Below are 27,680 nucleotides of genomic sequence, written 5' to 3'. Positions count from 1 at the left end.
GCATGAATAACTGTTCACCTAAGAGCCAAGTGTAGAATTGAAAGACACCTGCAAAACAGATGTGTCCAACTAATGGAGTCTCCCTTCTGATGACCATGAACCCTCCCTGATGAAGGGCACATTGCAGCAGCTGAGACGCACCTCTCAGGTGAAAGGAAGGCCCTTCTGGTACAGAAAATGAGATTGATAATGGGAAAGGGAGCCCACTGTATCATTAGTGCCATGATTAGCAGATTAACGAAAGTGATGCAGGATCTGGCTTATGGAGCAAACCCAGGGTACAGAGAAAAAGAAGCTCTCTCTGAATAAAGCATGTTTCAAACACCAAAGAAAATATTTTTCATTGTGTTTTGCAAGTCAAATGCTTCTTTTCTTGGCACATACATTTTATTAAAAGATTAGTTATTGGTTTATTTGAAAGGCAGAGACCAAGAGAGAGAGTTATTCCACCTGCTGGTTCACTCTCCGCATGACTGCAATGACTGGGGCTGGGAAGGTAGATATTTCAGTTGAGGCAAAAAGATGAATAAAAAATACATGGCCAGTGAGGGAACGTTCTTGATAGAGAAAACTGTGGCTGGAGTATATGGAGAGGGAAAGTGTGAAGAACAACAAACAAGAGGCAACAGGAAGAGGGAGGCATGAGATCACAGGCTGCACCAGCATTCCCTGACTTGAAGACAAATGGAGCACTAATCAGGCAGTTTGTATTTAGCAAACGCTGTAGAAAATCAGGAGGGGGAAGCTGGGTCACCTCAATGCAAGAGGATGGCATTTTCTAAGACAAAATGAGGAAAGTCTATGTCATTCTCTGTGCCTTTCACTGGTAGCCCTCTGGCATGTTAGATTCAGGCTGTCATCCTTTCAGAGCGTTTTATTGTTAGATCTTGAAAACAGGTGCTTCATCCCATGATGCTGAGCTCTGGGTTTGACACTGTTACTCCCGGGGGAGAGTGGGCCTCCAGGGGCCTGAGAAGAGGCCGTATTAATCACTTAGGTAATTTACAGCTGTTGTAACATAATGGAACCCCAGAGCCTTACAGAGGTAGCTTTCACTGCATTTAAATAGGGAAATGATGGTAATTAAAAATGGCATTTCTAATTAGTAAGAGGTTAATTAGTGACAGGCTGGAAGGAGTGAGGAGCGGAGGTCTTCCTAGTTCCCAATCTACTGCTCCTACACCGCTGCTCAGGGGGCTCTCTACTTCTGTCAGGGGTAGCTGTGGACCTCAAGACAAGCTTCTGCAATAGGTTGGACTTCCATGTAATGGCTTATCAGGTAAGCAACCTTGAGAGCCTCAGACTCTGTCCCACTGTTCGATATGAGATAGATCAGTCTGGCTCAACTCATTTGCAAGATCCAAGACAGTGAGAAAGACAGGCATCTCGGGGGTCAAGCTTCACAACAATGGACTCTCTTTTCCAGCCTTTCTCTGAGTTTATTCATTCCCATTTTAAAAACTATCAACACTGCTGCGATTACTTTGCAGAACGTGAGTATATCCCCCAGCCAATGGCAGTAAATAGTTCTACAAAGCCCTTGACATTGAGCTTATTGTAATAATCTGTTCCCATGTTTTGCTATTTCAAGATGACTTAGAATCATTATTGCATCTCTTTATTTAACTAATTATGTTGAGAGTTTTAATAATGTTTCACTGCTTGACTATCTTCTTAATCATCAAAAGTTTAACAAAACAAAACACTGGATTTGGGGGGATATGATTGTGCTTTGTTTCCATCATTGTGACATATCACTATTTGTCCTCTTACAGAATAAAATTTGTTCCAAAAATGATCCTACTCAATCCTCCTCTTTCTTCGGAGTCAAGTCATGACAGTCTGAACTGTTTATTCTCTGTAGGATACCCTACATTCTGTAAAATATATACTTGGTAAATTCAAGAAATAACAATTTAAATAAATGTGCATGTCACAGCGGAGTGTTGTGTTCTTTGTGTTTGTTTTTAACCATTGCCTAGAGCTCTTGTGAGAGCAACTCAAAGGTTAATAGCAGAGTCTGGTAAGACTTTTGAACCACAGTAGGTCTGTTGGCAACTGTTAACATAATGGACTTTTGCGTAATGTCTAACTGGAGGAAAACATCTAGAAGATGCCTTGACAAAAAGCATTTATGCATTGCTTAGTAAGTGGAAACTGCATCCAAAACTTAAAGATGTATTACATATCAGGTACCCTGTATGCATTATCTAAGGTAACAATTGGTACAGCCATGCCAATAAAGAAAATAAAGTATTGGATTATTTTGTTGCAGGTCATGTTGCTCTATCAAGTAGAACCATAATAGAAACCCATGCTCCATATATTGTGAACCCCAAACCATTCTGAGGATTGGTTTTACTGATGCACTTCATGTATGCATTATAAAGAGAAACCATAAAAGAAAAGCCAAATGCAATTTCCTGCAGTGGTACCATGTGGTTACCAAAGATCTGGAACCTTCTGTGGCATTCATGTGCCCTGCTCATATGTAACTGTCATGCTGCAGCTCATTGCTTTGAATTCATCATCAAATGCCACTTCCTCAAAAAAGAAAGAAGAAAGGAGAAGATGCCTCTTTAGTGGTCTTTACTTGCATATATGATTTTTGACAGGAAGAGAAATTTTCATAAGAACCCTATCTAATATTCCATTATCTTAACCCCAACTGTGTATTATTAAGCCATATTTCCCTGCAAGAAAGAGTAGTGAAGGAGGTTTAGCTTTTCAAGTTATACCTCTCCCAATTTGTAATGAATTTATGACTATTTTTTTTCAAAATAGTGCCTGATTCACATCATATTCTATTGGCAAGAAATAAAGGGGAATACAGCTATTAAGGGAACAGTCCATAGAATCTGCCATAAGGACATATTCTGCATTAGGCCCATATTTTTCAAGTTTACTAAGGCAGCAAAGTGACTATCTCTAAGTTACTAAGTATCAGTTATTGTGTAAGATGCAAATGCTCAGTGAACGATTAATGCTATTCTAATTTGCAAGCTAATACAGTGTCCTGTTATTCTGGAAGCGCTAGCCACGATAACATAAAACATCTCAATATAACATTCTATCATATGATTTAATATAATGCCATGTGTTACAATAATGGTTATTATAAAACTTATTAAACCTTTTAATCATGAAGACACACATACGCCTGCATATATATGATACACTGTTATATACTGTTCACCTTGTCCTCAGTAGTCCGATAAATATCTTTATTTCTTATATAATAACCGCTCATAGAGTGAAACTGAAGCTTGAAATAAAATTGATATATTCACCACATCTTAATAGACTCTTAAATTTTCTAAGGTGTGATAGAAGAGCTAGTGCAGCTACTGTTCTAAATTAGTGGATTCTTGGCCTTCTGGGGAGGAGCCGTGTAGAGCAGTTATTTGATGCAATGGCTGTAAACTTAGAATGTCAGACTCAAAGCTAGGGATTTAACCCCATTCGTCTGGACACACTGTCACAGCTCTCTGAGCCTTAGCTTTTCAGCTGTTAATTGAGAATTTTATCAGTGATATTTATTGTCTTTTTTAGTGACTCATCAAGATAAACACATGGTGCTCTTGGAGAATATCTGCAAAACAGATAAGGTATCAGTTGTAGTTTCTGGAATATGAAATAATTTCAGTTGCAAGATGACTACCATGGGCAGCTGTAGTGCAGTGAATAGGAGCATGAACATTGATGCTGGATGGCTATTGAGTACATCATTCTCTCCGCTACTTTACACAGTAGCCTTCATGATTCTATTCAGATTTGCAAGAGCTTGATTCTCATATTTGTTGAAGAGGCATAATGACCATACCTAGTTCAATATAATGATCATGAGAATTGGATGAATCCTTTTATGTAGTGTTTAATTAAAGCATTCCTAATATAGACATATCAGTAATATTTGCCATTATTTATGTTGATAAAGAAAAACATTGAGATTAGAAAAACTGATTAATTAATTTTAAAAATCTGTAACAGTTATCTCCCTCCAGGACAACTGGGAGTATCTTCCAAAAAGAAACCAAGGGAATCTGAATTTGGGAAACAAGTTATGGTAAGTCAAACATTTGTAAGAAGGAAAGAAAGCAAGGAAGGAGGAATAAAAAAGGGAAGGAAAGAAAGAAAAAAGATGGAAGAAAAGAGATAGGAAGGAAGAGAGAGAAAGAAAGATAGATAAAGAAGGAGAGAGAGAGAGAAAGGAAAGAGAAAGAAAAACAGAAAAAAAGATAAAACACTAAATGATTACAGAGTAGAAAAAGATGTTCACTGAGAGTAAGTTACTCTATCAAGGTTCGTTTTTGTTTGTTTGTTTTTTCAAAATAAATGGTTTTGCATGAATCAAAATCCACCTCACTTTGCGCAGGAAAAATGAGCGAGCTCAGACCTACACACTGATGTAAATGTGTGGAACCAATAATTAACAGTCTGGTGAACTGCAACTAGGATTCATCATATGGTTTGCAAAATTACCCTACTGAAAAAAAAAAAATCACAGTTCAGGGCCAGTGTTGTGGCCTTGTGGGTAAAGCTACTCTCTACAAACGTAGCATCCCATATAGGTGCTGGTTTGCATCATGGCTGCTCCACTTCTAATCTGGCTCTGTGTTAATAACCAGAAAGAAAATAGAAAATGGCCCTAGTGCTTGGATGCCTGCCACCCTGGTGGGAGACCTGGATGAGGCTCCTGGCTCCTGATTTCATCCTAACCCAGCTCTGGCCATTGCAATTACCTGGCAAGTAAACCAGAAGTTTAGAGATTTCTCTCATTCTTCCAGTCTCTCCTTCTGTCTCTGTTACTCTGCTTTCAAAAAAAATTTTTTTAAAAAATCTACCTTAGAGAGAAGCATTGTTTGGGAATGTTTAAAACCTGGAAGGTTCCCATAAAAATGATCATTGCTAATGCAAGGCTGTGTTGGCATTGCCTCCATCTCTCAGTGGTAGCCTAGCAGTCACTAGCTGACAAAACTAAGGATTGGAGAAGAAAGCAAGAGACAAAGTGACAAAGTATAATGAGAATCTACATAAACAAACAAACAAAATCAATAGAAAGACCAACTGTATTTTTCTAGGCGTCTTAGTGTCAGACTGCGAATAGGGCTGACACTGAAAATGAAGACATATTTGCAATGCAATTCAAATCTGGAAATCTTAATTTATAAAATTTATTAGTTAAAAAACCTCATTTTCAAGACTTCATTTTTTTTTATATATAAAAGGTAGAGTGACAGAAGAAGAGAGAAGCAAAGATCTTATAGGATGTCTCCCTCCTCAAATCTGGGCAATAACCAGAGTTGGGCCAAGCCTAAACCAAGAGCCTAGAATTCAAAAAGCTTGAATTCAACACAAGTGGGCAGGCACTCAAACACTGAGCCGCCCACCTCCTTCCTGCTCTTTCCCAGGTACTCATCAGCAGGAAACTGCAGAAGACTTGGGACTTGAACCGGGCACCCTGACATGGCAAGTGAACATGCTAAACAGAGTCTTACCTGCTGCACCTAACACAACTGTAATACTGTTTAAATGTTGAATACATTAACACTGAATGAATCAACAAAGAATACCAAAAAAACATATCTCTGAGGGCCTGTGACCTGCCAAGCTGTAACTTCTGAAAGTTCCTGATGGGTGTTGGTGACATTCAGTACAATTTTACAAAAAGGACTTTCTTTGCAAGCTCAATTGAACCAATGCCTTTCTGATTGCAGGAGACTGTAACACTGATAAGTGGAACAGAAGGGCATGGGGGTTATGTTCTCTGCTCTGCTATATTCTGTTTGATATCCTGAATTATCCTCCAATTTGAAAACCAGTCCTAAAATTTAATAGGTAGTGGGACTATTTGCTTGATTTATCTTTTACAAATTGCAGTGGCATTTTTACTCTTTTACAGAATCATTTTACTTTGCCCTTGGGTGCCAACACAATGTGTCCTTTAGATATATAAATTTGATGAACCGGTTGAATAGAACATTTCTTCCTCCATAAAATAATGACTTCTATATTAGCCATTTAAACCTGCAGGCAAGTAGCCTATCTTTATTTCTTTATTAACATGGGCTTCCCTGTGGCAGATGGATGTCAACTAGCACACGTTTATTGATGTCAAGTATCACACCTTTATTGTCAACAGTCCTCTTTGTAGTGGGAAAGTCAGATGCCCCATCCTTAACTTTGTTTCTTTGGGCAATTTTGAAACCAGAGAAGTTTAACTTTGTGAGGAGTGAGTCATACAAACACATTTGCAATAGAATATTTCCTGAATTTATTACAACACAAACAGGAACATTTAAAAATATTGTCTTACAAGTTACTCAATTGTGAGTTTGAATATTGCAATCAGCATTAAAAACTGTATGATTATTGGCAAGTAGCTTAACTTCTCTGAGTTTGATATTGTTTCTTATAAAATGGTCATGTCCTCCCTCACTCCACCCTAACACACACACACACACACACACACACACACACACACTTACACACACACATACTTACACATCTACCCTACACACATACATATAAATGGTATTCCAGGTTTTAGTTACTGGTGACTAATAAGCTTATAGTCAATTTTGGTGTTTCCATTCTTATCTTTAAAGATTAATTAGTTTATCTTAAAGGCAGAGTGACAAGTGGAGAGATATCTTCCATGTATTGGTTCACTCCCCAAATTGCCACCATAGTTAAAGCTGAACCAGGCTGGGGTCAGAGCCCCATCTGAGTCTCTCAGGTAGTTGGCAGGGGCCCGGTTATCTGGGATAGGTGTGTTACAGGGAATCTGATCACAAACTGAGCAGTTGGGACTGACGGTGCCTCATAAGCTTCAGGTGAACCCAGTAGGTCACAATCTCAGTCCCTATTCTTTTGAATTCACCTTTCATTCTCACAAACTTATTGACATCATACAACATAATCTTTTTTTAAACAAGTCTTTGAAAGACTTGGTTTCTTTCAGGTTCATGTTTAGTTTCCTCATTGTCATGGTCCCCTCATTCCTGAAGAGTCTAAGAATTTTTGATTGAGCTAGTTCTCAGAAGGTATCACAGAATATCTTAATGAAAATAGGCTTTATATTTATATCCAACTTGTAGGCATGAGCACATAACTTCTTTTTAAAATGCATAGTGTCTTGATTTAAATAGTATAATAATATACCAAATAATAGTTTATAAGAATGAAATAGTATCACAGGTACAAACTGGGTGTAACGCCCATTGATTCAGTGAGTACCGTGCCAAACACTGTGGCCATTGGGGATGGCTACTATTTTAAAGTAAGAGGATAATAAAAGTTGAGGATAGCAACACAAAGACTGAGTAGTAATTATACTGTAACTTGCCACACTGTCTCTATGAACACTGGCTTTTCTAAATCACTATTTCCTCATCTGTCAAATGATAGCAGAGCAAATTAGGCATGGATATTAAATAGAATACAGTCATGAACATTCATTAAGTACTTTTAATACAATTGTTGGTAATAGTATGCATGAATTAGTCCATATATTCATAAGAAAAGTCATGACTTATTTCTCCAAACCCTTGAAGCTCTGATGCGTGATTACCATGAAATCAATCTCCTTCCCTCAAAGCTCCTTTCCTTTAAACTGTCCCCAAACTTAAGATGTAGTTTATTCAGAGTTGGAATCCATTCTCCTCCAACAGTTGGTTATAGGGAAAACAATCCTGTTTGGCTAATTACTGCATGTTCTGTTTGTTATTACACAAGGTCACAGTAGTGTGATGTTCTGTGCATGCTGATAGATGATGCTTGTCTACTCCTTGGCCCTAATCCCTCTGTATGCTGCGATGAAATTTCTAGAGAAAGGATAATGTATCGTCAGTATTGGGTTGGATCAAATGTGTCTCAAGGCACATGTCATGTCACAGTCATTTCTCTTAGCAATCATCCTCTTTTTGATTTGTATCAACAGCAAACCCAGCACCCATAGAGTCAAAGTGAGATGGAATACCTCACCAAAATTTTCACTTTCCAGGAAATAAGAAAGACGTTCAAAACACAACAAAATTTAGTATGCTTGTCTCCTAAGCAATGATAACTTATTTCTTTTACCTTTGTCTAGACAAAGCTAAAAAAAATGTCTCTTTAAACAACCTACAAATGGATAACTTGATATCTGTATAAGAAAACAAGCAAATGGGAAAATACTAAAAGCATACTCACATCAAAGCAGAAGAGGACTGTATGTTCCTCATTTCCAAAGGCGATGCTGCATAGTGGTTAAAACTATGGGCTTTGCAGACACTCTTGTTAATTTGTTTAGATATACTTTGATTATTTGAAAGGCAGAGTAACTGGAAGAGAAACAGAGAAACAGAGAGACCATGTGTCAGTTTCTTCTCCAAGGGCCACAAAGGCTAGGCCAGTGTCAGCAGTCTGGAAGTGCACACAGACCTCCCAGATGTGTGACCATCTTCCATCGCTTACCCATGCACATGAGCAGGAAGCCGGGCAGGAAGCAGAACAGTCAGGACACAAAATGACACTCCAATATGCGATGCTGTAACCCAGATAGCTACACCTACTGCATCACACAACTGCATTTTATGTAATTACTGAACGGTGAGTGAGAAATTTAACATAAAATACAGAAATTTGAAGTACTTTAAAAAATACACTGTACCTAAAATATTTTAATGGAAATCACAAATGAAATTCAAAATATTCTAACTTAAACCTAGAAGCAGGAAATATACTATTCTGCAGGAACATGTCATCAGGAATTCACACTTAAATATAACTATTGTATGGTAAATAGTTTGGTGTTGGCAAAGGGAGAGAGAAACGGACTAATGAAAAATAACCAAATATGAAATATGACATAGTGGTTTCATTTCAAACCCTTAAGAAGGGATCATTTCAATACATGGTCTTGGAAAACTGGCTGATTATTTGAAATAAGAGTAAAAATGAATTATTGTTTCATACAACATACACCAAAAAGTTAATAAATATTCAATATTTTAAAAAAACAAGCCTGTTATCATTAGAAATACAATTATTATACAGAAAGAGCTTTAGTGTAAAACACCAGATTCAAAAAGCACATTGGAAAACTTATTTGCCTCAAAATGTTTGTATAAATGTGTACATACTTACGTACAAAATAAATGTTTCAATAGGAAAATGGATAAATAACTCACAAAGGAGCAAATGTTAATTAATGTCAAGGCAAGTTGAATTTCTGTAGTACATCTGGAAATATCTGAGGTAGGGGTGCAGTTGTTAAATAGTCTCTTTAAAATTTAAATGAGACTTTGAAGGTTTTCAAAGTGCAATTAAGAGCAGGAAAAATTTTTGTAAAATTTCTTAGTAGCATAAGTGGCACTCAAGATATTTTGATGTTATGTGTAAACATATCTAGAAACACTCATTAAATTCTAAATTTGGAGAGGAGAGATAGAGAGAAAGGAAGCAAGACAGTAGATGAATGAACGCGGGGGAGAATCCAAAGGGATTGTCCTAAAATAATGATCTATGAAATTAAAGCAAATGGCAGAATGTCTTCCAACTGGAAATTTCCTTTTACTTCTATTTTCATTCTTAAAGTATTCCAGAATCTTCCAGGATTGATAATTTTATTTCACTTTCCCCATACTTCATTTCTCCATTTCCATTTTATCCACGACAATGTAGTAGCTTAGCTTGCATGTGAGTAAATTCATTTATTTATCACCACAGGAAAAAAATTTTTCCATGAAGAATATAATCCAAAATGGATTATAAAATGCTTCATTAAATAATAAAATGATGGTTCATTCATGTTAATCCACTAAGTATGGCGCGATCTACTTTTTTTTCAGAATTTTTCTTTTTCTTTTTGTTTCTTGTCTTTCTTTTCTTTTCTTTTTTTTTTTTTTAATTGCAAAGGCAGGTTTTCAGAGAGATGGAAAGACAGAGAGCAAGATCTTCCATCTCTGGCTTACCTCACTACAGGCCTTAATTAACGGCGCTTGCCTAGCAGCGCCAAAGCCAGGAGCCATGGGTCTCTTCTGGATTTCCCAAACGGATACAGAGTTCCAAAGCTTTTATTTGTCCTTAACTGTTTTCCAAGGCTACAAGCACGGAGCTGGATGGGAATGTGGAAGACCTGGGACAGGGACTGGCTCCCGATCCTGGTGCTTGCCAGGCAAGGACTTATCCACTAAGCATTTGTGTCGCTCCCTCCTCCCGTCGCCTGCCTTAATTTTTTTTAAATTTTATGATTTAGAGACCTACTTTTAATGAAGATAATACTTTTGTCCATTTGGTTATTAATTTATTGCAAGAAAATAACCCAGAATATGCCTCAGTATTCCTCTAAAAAACTCCCCAGTTGTTTTAAATTTTTTTCATTCCTAGTTGAAATGAAATGTATCCTGGTGTCCAGAGTAAAATATTAAACATGTAAATTACAGAAAAATCATATCCTAAAATAATATGCTGTCATTACACATAATAGGCTAGAAAATTATATATAGGTGTCAAGAAAACCAAGGTTATTGCAGAAATTTTTAGTCTTTGCTATTATTTTTATGTCATCCATTAATGAACATGTCAAGGTCAATTTTAGTTATCTTTGTATGATACAATTGGAAGTAGATGACTTATCTGCTCAAATCAGAGCCTAGGAAATAATCAGTTGCATTTGAATCAGTCACTGGAGGGACTTTGGCTTCGTATATTTACAGTTGTGTATTGCAAATGTATTGTTCCTGTCACTGGCAAATTTCCTTGGATAGTCAATTGCAAAACTGCCCAGAGAGATCAATACTACATTAACATTTTGGTAATTTTTTTTTCAATATGAATTATACTACCATGTTCTTTCCAATGATACTTCACTGGCTTTTAGAAGGGGAACTTAGCTACTAATGCATAATAAATACTGTTTCATGCTTTGATTTTGCAACAACTTTGAAATACAGTTCAAATAGATACTTATGCTAAAACTAAATAAATGCAAGGGTCAGCGTCATTTTTTTCTGACTTACAATTAAATTCACTTAAAGGGGCAAATGGCATCAGTCTAGGGAACTGTAAACACCCCCTTCCTTGCTTTGACGTACTGTGCCCTAGTTTGGATTAAAACAGTGAAGGCAGAAGGAGTGGAGGTGCCTAGACATGAACTCAAGGAGTCTGGCTCCAGCCCAGTGTGCTTTGTTGCATACTTCCCAAGACTTTCTTGAATTTTGTACACTTTTACTGAAACTACATCATAAGGGTGAACCACATCGATTTCCTTAGGCAGTAGTTTTGCAGTTAAATTTACACGCTTTTGCTCTATGAATGTCATAGTTTTAAAAAGATTTTTATTTTTATTTGAAAGGCAAAGAGAAAAGGAAAAGGAGTGTGAGAGAAATCTTTCACACACCAGTTTACTCCCCAAATGAGCTATAAGGGCCAGAGCTGAACCCATCCAGATCCAGCTGCCAGGAGCCTCCTCCCAGTCTCCCAGGTGGGGGCAGGGATCCAAGGAGGTAAAACATCCTCGCTTTCCCAGGTCCTTTCACAAGGAGCCGGACTGAAAATGAAACAGCCCAGACTTAAATAAATGCCCATATGGGATGCCATAGACGAAAGCCCTGCCTGCTAAGTCACAATGCCAAGCTAATAAGGTTTTTTTTTCTCTTTTTTGTTTTTTGTTTAATCTGCTTTTTGGTATGCATGGTTCTAAGAGCATTCGATATTTATGCAATATACATGTATATATATATATATGTATATAAAGGAAAATAGTGAAGATAATAAAGGAATAGATGAAATGTGTATTTTTTAAAAAATAGGAGTGGAAAAAAGTGAAATAAAAAGGGGGGAAGGGGAGTGAGCATTTAGCCTTGTGGCTAAGATACTTTGTATCCTGGAGTGAGCACTTAGCCTTAGGCTAAGATACTTTGTATCCAGAGCGCTTCAGTTCCACTTCCGCTGAGTCCAGCTCCTTGTTAGCAAGGACAGTAAGAGGCAACAGCGATGGACCGAATAGCTGGATTCCTCCCACTCACCTGGGAAACCTGGATTACACTCCTTCCACACAGCTTTCCCCCCCTCCCCGAGCTGAGCCCCAAGAACAGCGGTGCATTCAGTGTGTTGAGGACCAGGCCGGTTGAACCAGCAGATGTGTTCTCTTGCTCTGTATCTCACTTCCTGTCTCTCTATCCCTCTGTAATGAATGAATAAACTTTAATCAAATATTTCTAACTCCTTAACACCAGGTACATAAAAGAGAGTTAACTCTGTGTATCCACACATTCCATTATCCATGTATTATACCAACCGCAAATCAAACATATTTCTAGAAAAAATGTTTCTGTACTGAACTTGATAAAAAAAAACATAATAATAGTAGAGTATGTTAATTTTTGAGGCAGCTGGGATTGGAACATACAGGGAATCTCTTACTAGTTAACAATTTTTGATTTGTAAATTTAAGATTACCCTGAAATCACAAATCAGGAAATACTCCAGGATATAAATATAAATGCTAACATCACAAATGTTAGAATGGGACTTTGATTAGGCAAAGCCTTCTTAAAAATGACAACCAAACAAATGAAAACAAGAAACAAGGTTGGTGATTTGGACTTCATCACAAATGAAAGCTTTTGTGATTCAAAGACACCATCAGCCCTGCATGATAGCCCAGTGGCTAAATGTTTGCCAGGCATGCACCAGAGTCCCATACGGGTGCCAGTTCATGTCCCGACTGCTCCACTTCCCTTTCAGCTTCCAGTTTGAGGCCTGGGAAAGCAGTCAAGTTTAGCCTAAGTCCTTGGAACCCTGTACCATGTGGGAAACCCAGAAGAAATTCCTGGCTCCTGGCATTGGATGGGCTCAGCTACAGCCATTGTAGGCACTTAGGGAGTAAACCAGTGGATGAAAGATCTTTCATTCTGTATCTCCTTCTCTCTGTAAATTTGACTTTCCAATCAAAGCAAATAAACCTTTAAAAAAAAAACACACGTTATGAAAAAAGTGAAAAAACCCAAACGTGAAAGAATATTTACAAATCATATATCTAATAAGTGTAACATCTAAATTATTTAGAACGTAGATAGACAACCCATATATATTTTTTTCTTTTTATTGATTACATTGCAATATGTGACAGTTTTATAGGCACTGGGATTCCTCCCGCCTGCTCCCCAAACCCTCCCCCCATGGTGGATTCCTCCACCTTGTTGCATTACCACAGTTCAGGTTCAGTTGAGATTCGTTCATTGCAAGCATTTACCAAGCATAAAGTCCAGCATCTTATTGTCCAGATAAGTTCAGCGGTTTCTTGGGGAAACCATCTCTGGTCTGAAGGTAGAGCAGGCAGAGTATCATCCCGATCAATTAAAAGCCCCGACATAACATCAGTAACAATTTATAACGTTATGGAATTAGTTGACGTGGTATTGAGTAACCAACATGTTAAAAGAGAAAAAAAAAAAGAAGAATGCAAGTTCTTTCCCACATCCTGTGACTCCTTCGTTGACATTTCAATTATTAGTTTATATACAACCGGGTTCTATACACCTTAAAATGGCTATAGAGTACTATTCAGCTGTCTCGTGTCTATTTTAATTTTAGTATTTAGCAGTTTATAGCATTGAAGCATGATTTTGCTGAACCTGGCTGTTTTTCGGGTAGTCTAACTCTATAACTCTAGCAAGACATATGTCAAGAGTTTAGGTGAACAGTTTTAGGAGGGGTGTGCAGAGAAATCTTCAATACCCTAGTGAGGAGTAACTAATCTTTGTGTCCCACCCAATGAGGTATAAGTGCATCCCCGCTGACCATTTCCTGTCTGTTTCTAAGCTTTCCGTGTTGTTCTCTATCTATTCTAGATTTTTTGTTTGTTTGTTTGTTTTGAGGGGTTTCTGGAGCGATCCTGATGGTTATTGCGAGAGAGGGTGGGGGCCCAAAGTCGGAACCAGGCAAGGACCACAGAAAGCTCCCCTCCCTAGTCCTGAAGGAAGTTTACTGTTCTTCTGTTTCTACGGACCGCTCAGGGATCCTGTTTGTCGTTCCGATGACCTTGTATCCTGCAACGCAGGATTTGGACTTCTTCCATCCCATGTGGTAGATCCAAATGGGGGTGGGTGACCTCAGAGTTCTCGGCCTCTGAAGGCACTCCAATTCCCCATGGTCTCCTTGGCAGTTGGGATATAGTTCTTGGTGCTCATACTGGTAGTCCTTGGTGAGGACCTGGGAGTCTTCAGGGGACAATCCATATTTTTAAAAAAGCAGCAAAAAATATAATCAGACATTTCTCCAAAGAGACACAAATGTAACTAGATGTGATAATTGCTCAATATTATTAGTCCCTAGGAAAGTGAAACTCAAAACTTTCATATATCATTTCATATCCACTAAAATGGCTATAATAAAAATGAAAGAAATTAGCAGACAAATCAAAGCCTCTCTGTATGGCTGATGGCCCATAAACTGAAGTTTAACAACTCGGTCATTTCAAAACAAAAAATCTTCATGATGCCGAAATTTCATTCCCAGATAAGTCCCCAAAAGACTGCAAACAAAACTTATTTACAACTAGTCATAATGGAACTGTTCACAACAGCCAAAAGTGTGAACAAACCAACAGCTGCTGAGTGGATGAATAGATGAGGAGAACGGATCTCTTCATAGAAGAGAATATTATTAAGCCATAGCAAGGGAAGTTGAAACTGAAAGAGCATGTCCAAAATCCCCCAGCTTGCATCAGCTTGACAGGTGTCCCATGTCCCCCGTGCTCCAAGTGTAGATTCCATTTCTACACACAGAAAACTGAATTGTCAACTCATTTTCCTAAACTTTCCTTCATGTAAGGACCGAGAGAGATTTTTTTTTTTAACAAGCGTTCATAGAAAAGAAAATGTGTATTGCTTTTTTCCCCCCCTTATCTTACAAAATCATCCAAAGGTGATCTTGAATGGTGGCATGACGCACAGCAAGTCTTTTGGAGGTGGGCAACTTCAAGCACTTTGCAAAGGATTTTGTCTGTGAGCCCCAAACTGAAAGAAGAATCCAAACTTCCAGTTCAGTCCCACAGCAGTGGCTATTAAATCAAACAATACAACTGTCTTGTTAGGATTACATGCAGTGTAAAGGAGTGTCCTTCAGAGCAGGTTGTCTGACTTCAGTTCTCTGAAACTAGAAGTAGACACACAGGCTTCCAAATGAAAAGTCTCCTTCTTGCAGCTTGTACACACATAACAACAACAGAAGCTGGAAATACAAGAGGAATGATTGTCCAGGAATGATGGGAGATGACGTCTGACTGCCCACAGCGGAGGACAGAAACTCCAGGCCTATTCTGAAAGGAATTCAGTTTTTATACCAAACTAACTCCAGAGTGACTACTAATCATGTTACTTTGTGTAAGACTCAGAGAAAATCATGGGGACATTTCTTTAGTCTTCATTTTAATAATTGAGAATAGAAACTACTGAAAGTACATGTCTTAAGTTATGTGTGGGGATAAGATGAAGCAAGCTAATATATTGAATGCATGAATCTCTTCATGGACGCAGTATATACACAGAATCAATGTTCATACTTGCTGTTGTCAGCAACAAACTAGCTCTTACAATGATGTTAGCACTCCGTCTCATCAGAAGTATAGTAAGTATAAAATTTGGTGAATCATTTGACAGTATGAAAAAAAATAGTCCTATTTATAAAACTTGGTAAAATGTAATGTTTTTCTAGCCTGATACCTTCAAAATCAAACAGGAATAGAGATACAGATAATAATTGTTTTTCTATTTCAAATGACATTTATAAACATGAAGAAGGGGGAAAAGGCAAAAAAGAAGAAAACTCTTGTAATTCTGTGAATGATTCAGCAAAGAAACAATTAAAAAATAAAATAATTCTGCAAAACAGAATTTGGAATCAGTACATGCTAAATTAAGTCACTGTGACATTTAATAAATAACAAAAGGCAATCAGGCCAGACATGTTTAGAGATGTTTTTGTAAGTTTGACTGTTGGATAATTCATTATAACGTAGACTGGTGAATGAGGTTTTAATTATCTTCAAAAGAAAATTTTAATCAAGATAAAAGCTTGATAAAATGTACTAATCTGACAGCTGATGGCATAAACAATTAACTATTCAGAACAACATCTAGTGTTTTAGGTGAAATACTTGTATTAAAAAACAAAAGGTGATGTTGCAGTCTATTCACTGTAACTAAACAATACACTAGAGAGGAAAAGAACTAAAAATCGGTCAATGTTGTTACTGATTTTTGTGGCATCACATTTTAAAATATTTCAGAATTGTTTAAAATGAAAACTTGAAAAGGTTGATAAGGCATTTAAATATTGTGAATGCATCAATTAAATCACTAAATGTCAAAAATAAATTCCTTCTAGATTATGTAAAAATGCCAATGGTAGTGCTATAAAATTATTTTGCAATTCAAGCAAAATGACTAAATGCCTGCGTGTCAGAATTCAAGAAGGGCTCATAGAAAGCTAATTAGAATTATATGCTGCTGGAATTCATTTCTGATTTCCTGATTTGTTCCTAAACAGCTTGGACCAAGTGCTACGAATAAATTAAAGATGGTGAGATTGTATGTCATAAGGCATTTTATGAAACCAACAGAATTTCCCTTTGTAATTAAGTCCCTTTTGGAAACAGAAACAAAAAGCAAAACAAAACAAAAAAAAAAATGAGGAAAAGGAGGAAAGGAGAAAAAGGAAAGGAAAGGAAAAAGATGGTAGAAGGAATCAACCATGTTACCCATCCCCCCCACCACTGAGAAATCCTCATATAACTCCATTATTCTTGAAAGACCCTTGCAGCCAAGCAAGTTATAGTGGAATAATGAAATACAAATTTAATTTTTTTGATTAGTTGGTTTGCTTTGCTTTTTTAAGAATTTCCCAAAGCAAACATATATATACATACATATACATATTATTACTCCTTCAGAATATATATATAAACATATATAATATTCTTCAATATTCCATTATATTTTTACTAAAACAGAGGCAGCATGCTCTAATGATTCCAACCACACGCACACACACACACACACACATACACACACGTACACACACATGCACACACACACAAAGGCGGGAGCGGGATACCTGTCAGAACCATTGTCAACATCCTCATTCAATCCACTCCTTACCACACAAAGATTAAGAGAAATGCAGATGGTGACAAGGTGCGTGACTTTTCCCCTGACTTCCGTCTCTCGTTCTTTTTGGCAGCCTGCTCCAGCGGCACTGGTGGAAGAACCTGTCACACATCAGGAGCTGAAGAGCTTTCTGAACCCTTCTATTAGTAACCAATGAACCAACAATCGATATGAGTCAGATTGCTTATGATCTACATCAAGAATTGTAAAACCTAACAAACTTGTAAAGCCCTATGACACGTGGAAATGGGGAGGGAGGGCAGAGAAATCTTACATCACCCCAGTAGGTGTGAGGAAGACGGGGGAAATATAACCCATCAGGATCATAACTGGTAACTCATAGAAAGCAGTCTCGAGTCAGCATTAGACAATAGCAAAACTACAAAGACATGTGGAGGAAATCAGGAGCAATCCTAACAACCTCTTAACAGGAGGTCATACGCATAGAGTCGGTGGCGGACCCTAGAGCGGAGCAGGGGGACAGGAGGAGGCTTGTGTCCCAACCCTGAAGACTCCCGGAGCCTCACCAAGGACTATCAGTACGACCACCGAGGACTACATCCCTACTGCCAAGGAGACCACGGGAGAAAAGGAGTGCCTTCGGAGGCCAGGAACTCTGAGGTCGCCCACCCCCATTTGGACCTACAATATGGGATGGAAGAAGCCCAATTCCTGCCTTGCAGGATTCAGGGACATCGGTGCGACAGCCAGGATCCCTGGACGGTCCGCGGAAACAGAAGAACAGTAAGCTTCCTTCGGAACTAGGGAGGGGAGCTTCCTCTGGCCCTTGCCTGCTTCCAACTTTGGGTCCCCACTCTCTTTTATAAGGACCATCAGGATTGCTCCAGAAACCTCTCATAACAAACACGAACAAACAAGTTAGAATAGACAGACAGAGAACAGATGGGAAGGCTTGGAAGCAGACAGGAAGTGGCCAGCCGGGATGCACTTGTGACTCACTGGGTGGGACACAAAGATCAGATACTCCTCTCTGGGGTGTTGAGGATTTCTCTGCACACCCCTCCCAAAAATATTCACCTGAACTGTTGACATTTGTCCTGTTAAAGTTATAGAGTTGGACTACCCGAAAAACAGCCAGGTTCAGCAAAATCACGCTTCAATGCTATAAAATGCTAAATACTAACATTGAAAAAGACAAGAGACAGCTGAATAGCAATCTATAGCCATTTTAAGGTATATAGACCATGGTTGAATGTAAACCAAAGTTGAAATGTCTATGGGGAAGTCACAGGTTGTGGTCGAGAACATGCATTTTCCTAGTAACATATTGGTTAATCAATACCATGTCAATTAATGCCATAATGCTGTAAATGGTTGTAAATATTGGGTTGAGTTTTTTACTTGATTGGGATGATACTCTGCTGGTTCTGCCTTTGGACCAGAGATGGTCTCACCAGGAAGCCGTTGAATCTGCCAGGACAATTAGATGCTGGACTTTACGATTGGTCAAAACCTCCAATGAAAGAATCTCAACTGAGTTTGAACTATGGAAATACAGCGGGGTGGAGCAATCCACTGTGGGAGGGGGAGGGTTTGGGGAGGGGCGGGGGGAATTCCAGTGCAAAAAAAAAAAAATGTGTGTCACATAATGCAATGAAATTAATAATAATAATAATAAAAAAAAAAAAAAGAAAGCTATGGTTCATCTACTCCATAGAATACTACTCAGCTATTAAAAAAAAACAAAATGCAGTTCTTTGTGGCCAAATGGGCCAAACTGGAAACCATAATGCTAAGGGAAATGAGCCAATCCCAAAAGGTTAAATACCACATGTTTGCCTTAATTTAAGATGATATGATGTTATGTATAACAGGTTATGTTATGAATGTTATATGTTGTGTATAAACTAAAATTGAAATGTAAGTGAGGTGGTCACAGAAGGTGGCTAGGAACTTGCATTTACTTTTACCATATTGGTTACTCATTACTATGTCAATTAATTCCATAATGATGTAAATTTTTGCTGATGGTATGTTGGAGCTTTCATTTGACTGGGATGATACTCTGCTGGCTCTGTCTTCAGACCAGAAAGGGTATACCTAAGAAGCTGTTGAACTTGACTGGACAATAAGATGCTGGACTCTATGTTTGGTATACGCTTGCAATGGGGGAATCTCAACTGAACTTGAGCTGTGGTTACGCAACAAGGTGGAGGAATCCACCATGGTGGGAGGGTTTGGGGAGGGGTGGGGAGAATCCAAGTATCTATGAAACTGTGTCACATAATACAATGTAATTAATGAATTAAAAATAATAAATAATTTTTAAAAAAGAAAAAAAAAAGTATTAGAATTTATTTTCTTAATATCTACTTCAAATGCAGAAGAATAACCTTTCATCAGCCGGTTAACTCCTCAAACGCCAGGGTGAAACAGCTGATTGAAGATCTCCCTTTCTGTCACTCTTTTAAATAAATAAATACATTTATTGAAAAAAAAAAAAACAGAGAAAGAAGTGAGACATTTCTCTGAGACTGGTGCTAGCTGTGGTGGATATATTCTTTCTTGCTGTAAACTGGAGGGCAGAAAAACAAACAAACAAAAGACTATCACAAACTGCAGCCAATGTGATAAAACATTACATAATTGATGATATCACACAAGACACATTCTCATTCAACTGGTACACACAGAGTAAGACAAGCTTTTCCAAATACCTGGTAAGTACTTCATGAGCAGGCATCATAAGCTCTGGAGATTCATTTTGAAATGGAGATTTCTACTCAACAGAAAAAGTGTGTAGCCCAGGCACTGTTTTGAGGAGACACTATTTCTTTCCCTTTTTTCTTTTTTAAAGTCTTCTCTAACTTCAGCACATTTTGCATTGCCCATATCTGAGCAGTGCCAACATCCTTCACACAATTACACATCCCTGTGCTTCAAAAGTGATTGAAAACGTTTACCAAGTATCTGCAAGAAAGCACACATGTGATTTACACACTCTTATTTTAATTAATGTGAGATTAGCAGCCTTGAGAGAATGAAGTATTCATCCACAGGTATGTTGTTCTACATATGGGTCTAGAACCACCCCAATAAAGACAAAATATTGAAGACGCATTTTGATGCAATTGAATGTAAATGCCATTCTTGTGGAAGGTACAGCTGGAATGCCAAATAGTACTACTTATAGACAGAAAGAAAAAAAAAAAAGAGGCCAGTTTAGCAGAGTTTGATTACAGGCCAGAAGCAGAATGCCAGGTGGGGACTGAGCAGTTTGGGCATTTTTCCAAGGAAGCTTACACCTGGATTACCATATGTTTCCATGTAAGTTTCTGGGCTATACAACAAATGTACACAGACAACAGGAGAATCATCCTCAAAAGCTGGAGTTTACAGGATATAGAAACATTGTGATAAAAATTCATCTATGTTTCATAGGAGCAGCACTTTCTAAACAAGTTTCAGCTGTTACTATACACATGTGAACCATCAGAATACTTAAATATGTTATTTTTAAAGTTATTTAAAGTAATATGGAAACAAAGTATTGACTTGTTCTAGGGCAGACAGCAAAAGACAATCTAGGAACGGTGAACAGGGATTCTGAAGTCTGGACTGAATTCTGCTTTTGTATCACCTTACCCTAATGCTACATGTGTACAAATGCATACGCCGAATACCTCCATTCGAGACACTATTTACGTTTTAAACATTACATGGTGCACAAAACTACTTTCGACAGGCTAGGTAGAAATTTTTTAACAAAAAGCAAGTTTTGACATGTATGTTAAAAAGTCACCAGAAGTCCAGAGAGTGAAAACAGATGTCAAAGTTAATTTAAGTTTTGCCGGAGAAAAGATTTGCCATAGTGATGAAGACACCTCTTGGGAGACCTACGTCCTTTATTTTGCGTCCAGGACTTGAGTTCTAGCTCCACTTGCAACGCCAGCCTCCTGTTAGTGTGTGCACCTTGGGAGGCAGGAGTGAACCAAGGACTTGGTTTCCTGTCACTTTAGGCAGACCCTGAATGAATCCAGCATCCTGGCTTGGTTGGCCCTGTTTGGCTGTGTCAGGCATTTAAAGAGTAAACCAGCAGATGAAAGAGCTTTGGTTCATGACTTTTAGATAAAATGCAAAGAACATTTTTTTTATCTTTTATTTACTTTTTTAAAGGGGGAGATTTAGCTAAGTCAGAAAATTGGAATGGAAGATGACTATATATAATACTAGCTGCTTCAGGATCTCTGGACATATTCCAGATTGAGGGTAGATAAAGTTTTAAGCTTGTTTTACTTGAATCTTAGTTTGGGTCTAAAAAACTGGGTGAATAGAGCATTGCACAGAGTTGCAAACTGTTTTTAATACACATTTACCTGTAATTTCTGTCTTGAGATAATCCTGGCCACACTTTACAATCAATCAATTAATCAATAAACAAACACAAACCACTGAGTCTTTCCTTTTAAGTTTACGAAATCTGCAAAAACAGTTTTTCTGAAGACCTCTTGTTCAGAAGAATAATGCATTTCTGCTAAATATTTTGAAACTCTTATCCACTTTGGACGAACTAAGCTGTGGAACTTCAGTATCTTCATTTATAAAATGCAGACATGTAAACATGTACAAATGAAGAAAAATGAAGTATATTATTATGGGTATTTGCTCTAGCAGTGAAAACTCCATGGGTAAAGCCACATCCCATATCAGAGGGCCTGAGTTCGATACCTGTCTTTAATTCCTGAGTCCATTCCAGAAGAATGATCCTGGGGCCGTGGGGAGGATGGGAGGCAGCAATGTTTCAAGTGATCCAGTTCTTGCCATCTGATTGTACACCTGTGTTGTGTACCTGTTTTTTTCGTCACTCCACCTCTCAAATACGTAATACTTTCTTCTTTTTTACAAAATGACATTATACTCTACAAAAATAATTAAGCACATTGCGCAGCACACAAGTTCTTATTCAAATTTGTTAACTGACTTGGGCCATATAGGTATTTATTCAGACATAATCATTTTTTTTCAAAAAATAACAATGTATCTGTCTACGTGTGTGCATAGATAAATCAATAAATAAATATATAGATATTCTTTGCTGGCATTTGAGAATAAGAATTCTCCCTCTCCCTCCTTCATCTCTCTGCCTTACCCCTCTCCTCTTTCTTGCTCAAAAAAATCCACATTGTTATTGGCAAACTTAATGTACAATTCTGGATTTTTTCAGACTCGTTTATCATCAATATCTGTTTTCTTCAATAATTTCCTAGATTTTTAGGGGATTTATTGATTTGCAAATTATTATCATTGCTTTCAAGTCCATGAAACTGAAAGAATACATGGTGCTCAAAAAGACTATAAGAGAGATCTGACATGCGGATCTCTTAGGATGACTCTAAGGGAAAGCTAAACAATTTTTAAAGATGAAGGAACTTGAAGTGACTCAGAAGCCTCCACCTGTTTGATGAAGAAATTACTTGAGACATGGGATTAACTTCAGACCTGTCTGTTAGGAGGGAGCAGACAGGAGGAGATATGAGAATTCTAGTGAGATAAAGTAGGGACAGAGACCCAGGCTGGGCAAAGGCTGCTCTCCCATGAACATCCTGAGGTCTTTGGCATTTCTCAGTGCTCATTCCTTTCAGCTGTACTAGCGATTATGCCAGTCATGGCACCGCAGCGCTAAAAAGGCACTTCTAAAATGATTGATACCATGTTTTACGGAATGTCTATCTTCCGCAACAAAAACAACTAATTTACATTTCATTCAGCTGTTAGAAATCTAATTTAGACGTTAAGTCAAAATAAACACACTTTTCTGAAACTTTCATAAAAACATATGCCTCCTTTGATATTTTCATCCTTTCACTGAGTTTTCCAAAATAGTAACATATGGTGGGATTATCACAAAAATCACTGGAACAGAAGATTCCCTTGAAGAGCCTTTCACGTACTTCCTGGTCTAACAAATAAGACAGTCCTTGAAGACAGTGTCAGAGGTTTTGATTGCATGGACAAGTATGTTCAGTCATCCTAATCATTATCAGTCTGACAGTGATTCCTTGCATACTGATAAGGCTGCCAGTGCTTTAGAAAATTCATATTTATGTCATTAAAATACATTTCCCAAGCTGTACTGCTAACACCTAATTTTAAAAGAAAATATCATATTATCATTATGTTACTTCATTTAAGAAAAAAAATAGATATGAAAAGCAACGTAAGGTGTAACACACACACAGACAGTTCCACCTTGACTCTTGTACCTGCCCAACTCCACCTTGCTGTTTTCATAATTCCCTCCTTTCCTTCTTCTTCCTTCTTCTCATTCCTCATCCCCCCTTTTCTACTCTTCCTCCAAAACAAGAGAAATTGGCAAGCAAGTTAATACTGCATGAGCTTAAACAGACTTTGCTTGGGATATAATTCACAATCATGAAGATTAACAAAAAGGAAATGACCCTCATGCTGTTTTAAAACATGTTATTTGATTTTTATTTTGGGTTTTACCCATATAATCCCATAAACCACCATGGGAGGGTAGCACCTTCCTGAAGTGTAGAACACACACACATAGATTTTTCTAATGTGTAAGATTTAGTGAACAACTTTTCAAGAAGTAATGGGCCATGAAAGGGATGCAATATTTGTCAAGGAGTGCTAGCATGAGAAGCTGTAGATGCAGACTTATTCTGTGATTTTTCCATCCATCCTCACTGGTAATTAATATCACCATTGGTTTTGACATTTTTTTTACATTTCCCAGGTGCTAAAGAATTAAAAATTACTCATCTGTCTCATCTGTACATGCTTAGAATGTACTTGCTCATATTTTGAAAGGCACACAGAGTAAGAGATGTCTTCTCTCCATCATTTCCCTCATTAGACATCTATGGCAGCCAGTGCTGAGCTAAGAACACAGTACCAGTGTTCTCTGTGAGTTCAGGAGTCCAAGTGCTTGGCCATCATTTGTTGCATTCTCAGGTGCATTGCCAGGAACTTGGACACTTCATGGAGCCACCAAGACTTGAACTGGGACTGATACGGGATACTAGCATCACAAGCAGTGATAATAATAAGCTCTTATTATCTTCAATGTATGTAGCCAAATGAAGTACACACACCTTCTTAGTCTCGGTGTTCTCAATTTTCAAAAGAAGGATGTTACTTAAGATTAGAATCTGAAATGTGAATATTTGAACTACATGAAAGTGTTTAAAAATGAGAAATTTCAAAAACTTTAAAGAATGTATTTCATAATACATACCCAGATTTATGGGAGCCTGACTTCAGTATAACATATGGCAGATACCAGCACATGTGTGTAGCCGACTCAGTTAACCTATTGCTTATTGAAATTCGGGGAATAAGTGGTTGAAAGTAAATTGCCTGCGTTGAGTGATGTAACCACTCTTTAATAGTATATACCTGTAACAGATGAAAATTCTATCTCCCTGATGTGGCAGTCATTGAATACTGGATCATTATATGAAAATTTTCTGTATTCTAATATGTTTTATATTCAACAATGTTTATTGTCAATAATTTGTTCATTTGGAAAATTCCTTCATTTTACTGCATTTTCATTTACGAATGATAACCAAAGGACAGACGACAAGGCTTGAAACAATCTTATTTTTTGTGGCTACAAGAAATACCAGAGACTAGGTCATTACAAGCTGTGGGAGCTTATTTGACTCTTGGTTCTGGGGGCAGAGATGTCCAAGATGGAAAGGCCATCTCATCTGATGAAGGTTTTCTTGCAACTTCTCACTATTATTCTTACTTTCTTTCATCATATGATGAAAAGAGAGAGAGAGGAGAGAGGAGAGAGAGAGAGGTGAGAAAGGCAACATGCACCTCAGAAGCCTGGCTTTATTGCAAAATCTTTTCTGTGATAAATAACCCACTTCAGTGATAATAGCATTATTCCATTCATGAAAGTAACATCCTCAAAACCTACTCGATTCATAAAGGTCCTGTATTCCAGTGCTGTCACAAAGGCCTATTCAATTTTAAACTGAATCTTAGATGGGGAAATCAAATTATAGTGGGAACAATCAATTAGAGCATTGGATACATTTAAATCAGCACCAGAGACATGTATTTGTAATTAACGTGCATCTTTCGCCAAAGGAGTTTCTTAAATCATATGAAATCAAGGTATCAGAAGTGCACTACACTTAACAAACACGTGCTGAGAAATCTCAGATTCAAAACAAGAATGAGTCAAAGAGATACAGAAGGGCACAACTAAACATTTCTTGTAGACCAGCACAATAAAAAGAAAATGGCAACTCTGCCGTGATAGAGGGAGGGCTGATTCTAGAGCTTCTTTAGACTGCCTTACTGGTTGTTAATCTCATCCACGGTGGTATACACTCACTAATAAAACATGGACTCTGTGCTTGCATTCACCTGTTGACTGATGCTATGCTTTGTGTGTGTGTTAATTAATTTTTTATCTGAAAGGCAGATTTTACATAGAGAGCAGGATAGACAAAGAGAGAGCTCTTCCATTCACTAGTTTACTTCTCTAATGGCCACAACAGCCAGAGTTGAGTAAAGCTTGATCCAAAGCTGGGAGTCAGGAGCTTCTTCCCAACCTGCCACATGAATGCAGGGGCCCAAGCCCCTCTGCAATCCCCCACTGCTTTCCCAAGCCGTAAGTAGAGAGCTGAGTAATAAGTGGAGCAGCTGAGGCATACAGGATGCTAGTGCTTGCAAGCTGAGTATTAGCCTATGATGCTGTGTACATGTGTGTGTTTCTTATGATCTAAACACAGAGATGTATCTGAAATACTATGAGATTAGACAACAAAACACCAGATCTGTTGGGAAAAGGAATCTCAGTAAAACTTATGGGAGAAGTTACCTTTCAGCTGTTTTCAAAGATATGCCTGTGTTCCAATATTCAAGTTTGTATGTAACACTCAGTCACCATGAATAAGAAACCCTTACACATATTTCAGATGGGTACAGCAAGAATTACATTATATTTTGAATATTGCAGTGTTTTTGAAACAAATATTTTATAATGGAAAATTAAGGTTACAAAGTTCAACTTTAACATCAGCATTCTGAACCGTTTGTAGTTCATATTTATAAGATGGCATGGGTAGAATTAATTGAACAAATTGGATAAAAAAGTTTCATGTCAGTTTGTACTCTGGTCACTGAAAAATCTCTGAAGATGAACAAATATACAGTTTATTTCAGGGAGCTTCCAGTTGGTGCCTAATTCTAATATCTATAACATTTATAATTCATATGTAAAGTTATTAACAGTTGAATTGAAACACTATAAAATTAGGTGAGATTAATAGTGGTGAATTACCAGAATACAGCTATTTCCATTATTTCATGTAAGGTATATAGAAGGGTACCTGGTTGTCCACAAGCAAGGTCAGCTCCTTGGACAAAAGCATGAGCTACTGATAAATGACTGTGACGGGGCCTGAGGGCAGGTGGAGACGGTGGTGACAAGCTCGGTGTTGGGCTGTTTATTGTCTTTTCTTTCTTTATTAATGATCTGATAGATTTAACTAAATGTGTGGCAGTCACATTCGCAGATGGTGCAACATGGGGATCAATCTGAAAGCATCTGAACCAATACAACCAGAAATTAGAGGTTCTGTGGAAATGAGATAATTAGAAAACAAGTGTATAGACAGCCTTCAGGCTTTTAAGATGTGATATACAATTTGCAGCAGGCTAGCAAAACGTCCAGAAGTCACTTGAGTTGAAAGGAAAAGCCTTGGGGCTCTCTGTTCCTCCCTGTGCTGTGGACAGCCACTGCATCTCGCACAGTGTGAATGCATCCCTGAGGCAGGTGACAAAGGGGAAGGCCATCACCATCTTCCAGGAGCGAGATCCCACCAATATCAAATGCCCAGTATGTGGTGAAGTCGACTGGTGTCTTCATCACCACAGAGAAGCCTGGGGCTCACTTGAAGATTGGGGCCAAATGATGCCCCCATGTTTGTAAGGGGAGTGAATCATGAGAAGGCTGTCAGCAATGCCTCCTGCACTAACAACTGTTAGGTTCCCCTGGCCAGGCTCATCCATGACACCTTTGGCATTGTGGAGGGCCTCGTGACCACAGTGCACGCCATCACCATCACCTAGAAGATGGGGGATAGCCCCTCTGGGAAGCTGTTCTTTTTTGGCCATGCAGCCGTCCGGAACATCATCCCAGCTTCACTGGTGCTGTCAAGGCTGTGGGCAAGGTCATCCCTGAGCTGAATGGGCATGGCCTTCTGTGTGCCCACTCCCAACATGTCTGTGTTGAACCTGACTTGCCGTGTGGACAATGCTAATAAGTAAGATGACATCAGGAAGGTGGTGAAGCAGGCATGCGAGGGCCCCCCTGAAATGTATCCTGGGCTACTCTGAGGACCAGATGATCTCCTGCGACTTCAACAGTAACATCCACTCCTCCACCTTTGATGCTGGGGTGACATTGTCCTCAATGGCCACTTTGTCAACCTCATCTGGTATGACAATGAATTTGGCTACCGCAACACAGTGGTGGACCTCATGGTGCACTTGGCTTCCAAGGTGTAA

General features: G+C 38.2%; 1 pseudogene; it reads left to right on the top strand.

The window, feature by feature from the left end:
• The first annotated feature begins 912 nt into the window (after positions 1–912).
• LOC101527459 (glyceraldehyde-3-phosphate dehydrogenase-like) lies at positions 913–27,680 on the top strand (annotated as a pseudogene).

The sequence above is a fragment of the Ochotona princeps genome, chromosome 16 (genome assembly GCF_030435755.1).
Source record: "Ochotona princeps isolate mOchPri1 chromosome 16, mOchPri1.hap1, whole genome shotgun sequence".
Lineage (NCBI taxonomy): Eukaryota > Metazoa > Chordata > Mammalia > Lagomorpha > Ochotonidae > Ochotona > Ochotona princeps.
Note: the sequence above shows the minus strand (reverse complement) of the source record. Positions and strands in the feature narration are given on the sequence as shown.